Source organism: Cantharellus anzutake (genome assembly GCF_015039405.1).
Source record: "Cantharellus anzutake strain C23 chromosome Unknown EI90scaffold_83, whole genome shotgun sequence".
Lineage (NCBI taxonomy): Eukaryota > Fungi > Basidiomycota > Agaricomycetes > Cantharellales > Hydnaceae > Cantharellus > Cantharellus anzutake.
In genome coordinates this window covers 255,056-258,029 of record NW_024067033.1, presented here as the reverse complement: position 1 = coordinate 258,029, position 2,974 = coordinate 255,056, and positions in this window count along the sequence as shown.

Sequence of the window (2,974 nt, the reverse complement as noted above, 5' to 3'; positions counted from 1 at the left end):
GTAGCACTGCAGGAAGCATTAGTGACCAAAATAGATCGCTATGTAAAAGCAGGATGGTGGTATCCCACGAACAGCAAGCGAGCATGCCCGCTACTGTGTATCCACAAAGCAGATGGATCTTTGCACATGGTAATAGACATGAGGAATTGTAACTCAAACACGATCCTCGATGTCACACCAATGCCAGACATGCGACTGATCCAAGAATCAGTTGCCAGAGCAACATACCGATCCAAGATCGATATGTCAGACGTGTATGAACAAATACACGTGGATCCAGACAATGTCCATAGGACGACATTCTCTACACCCCACAGGAGGTACAACTTGAACACAATGCAGCAAGGAGACCGCAACGCTCCCCGCACCTTCCAGCGCACGCTGACCTGGGAACTACAAGGAGAAGTAGGCAGACGCCTACACGTCTGGTTCGACAATATATTCACCAGCACAAGCTCGGTGGAGAACCACAATAAAGCATTATTGTGGTTGTTCACTCGCCTAAAGGGGGCGAAATTCTACATAAGCCAGAAAAAATTCCAGCCATTTGCCCCAATCCTAGACGTTCTAGGAAGCCATGTGGATGAACAAGGCATCCATGCTCAAGCGGATAAAATGGAAAAATCTGCAACTGGCGAGAGCCAGTAGACCACACAGGAGTCCTAAGATTCCTGACATTCAGGTGGACACCACTCCACCAGAAATGCTTTGACAAAATCAAATGTCTAGCATGCAGGGCTCCGATCCTGAAGCCTGTCCAGTGGAATCCACTGGAAAGCCCCTCAGAAGAAGAGAGGACCAAACTCCATGTCTGGGTCATAACAGATGCATGCCCAGCAGGCATGGGTGCACTAATTGGACAAGGCAAAAAGTGGCAGACTTGCCACCCAGCCGCATTCATGTCCAAAAAGTTCACCAACACACAATGTAGGTACTTTGCCTACGAGCTTGAGGCGCTGGGTGTCCTCGAGGCACTCATGAGATGGCAAGACGATCTCATGGGAGGCCATGAATTCACAGTAATCACGGACCACAAAGCTTTGGAATATTTCAAAGCGAAAAACCACAACTCAGGTAGACACCTGAGATGGCAAGCCTTCTTCGCAAGCTTCAATTGCGAAATAAAATACATGGAAGGCCACAAGAACAAAGTCACAGATGCACTCTCGCGGTACTACGACTCGTCAACAGACAAGGATCTGCATTTCGACGACTACATGTCGGCAGACATCCATCTGGATAAAAATGCAGAAGATACTATCCCCGACAGAATCGAGGAATACGAAGAACTGCTGCAAGCAGTACCCTGAGTAAAAACTCAGAGAGAAAGAGACTCGCAGCGATACGCGCGAGAAATACCCTAGAGGAAGCTCTAGGGGGAGCACCCAAAATCTGGAAGAAATCATAATTCCAGAAGAGGACCTTCGAAAACAATTCGAAGAGAAAGACCTCATTGAGGCAATAAAATCTGGATACTTGCCAAGCCAGATCCACTGGGAAATCCTAGAGAGCCCAGGGAATTTCAAAAACTTCTCCATAAAAGATGGGCTGATAACCCGACTTGGAGAAGGAGGAACGACCCAAATAGTAGTCCTGAAAGGGAACTATGAAAGGAAGTCCATTCGAGGAATAATCCTCAAAAACATCCACGAAACACTTGGACACTTAGGATCCAAGAAAACAGTGGAAACCCTCCATTGACACTTCTGGTGGAACTCAATGAGGAAGGATACCCACAAGTTCTGCAGGTCTTGCGGAACTTGTCAAACAACAAAGAAAAGCACCAGGAGAAATCCTGGACTGCTTCACCCACTCCTGACCCTGGAGACACCATGGTCGTCAATAGCTATGGACTTCACAGGTCCATTCCCAACAAGCTTGGGATATGATTACCTCTGGGTAATCATTTGTAGGTTGACATCCAACGTCCACCTAATTCCAATAAAGACAACAACAAACACACTAGAACTAGCATTTGTATTTCTTTGTGAAGTTGTAAGACTCCACAGTCTACCACACTCAATCATATCAGATCGAGACTCAAAATTCACGTCAAAATTTTGGCGCGAACTACACTGAATACTCGGTGTGCAGTTGAAATTCACAACTGCATTCCACCCACAAGGTGACGGCCAAGTGGAAAGAATGATACAAAAAGTAGTACAAATACTACATGTGATGGTTAGACCAGATCAACGCGACTGGGCAGCGAAACTGTCGATGGCGGAATTCGTGATCAATGCGAGCTCGAACACATCAACAGGATTTGCCCCGTTCGAATTAATCTACGGCCATATGCCAAAGATGTGCCTAACAGCACCACTCTCGTACTACCCAGGAGTAAACGACTTCGCCCAAAAAGCGAAGGAAAACCTCATGGCAGCACACAACGCAATAATACACAATCACGCTGCTCAAACAATCCAGGCGAATGAGAAAAGACACCCGGACCCGCCTTTGAGAAAAGGTGAGCTTGCATACTTATCCACGGATAAGCTGAACCTACCCAAAGGAAGGGCAGGAAAACTAAAGCCCTTATACATAGGGCCTTACGAAATTCTGGAAACATTTCCAGAGACATCAAACTATGTCCTCAAGTTGCCACCACAACTTGAACAATGCGGAATCCACCCAAGATTCCATGTATCCCGGCTCGTACCTCACGAGCCGAATGACCAAGAAATCTTCCCAAATAGGGAAGTAAACATATTCTACGATTTTGGGGAAGACCCCGATCACGAAGCAGTAGTTCGCAAAATCTTAAACCACATGTGGGTTCACAACGAACTCTGGTTTAAGGTCAAATGGGAACTAGGGGACACCACATGGGAACCCCTAGGAAATTGCAACGACCTCATCCACCTGGACAAGTACCTCACTTTACAAAATGTAAGGGAACCAGAAAAACTCCCTATCAAAGAAGACAGGGAACTCTCAGCATCACTACACCCCCAAAAACAGAGGCAGAGTGTCA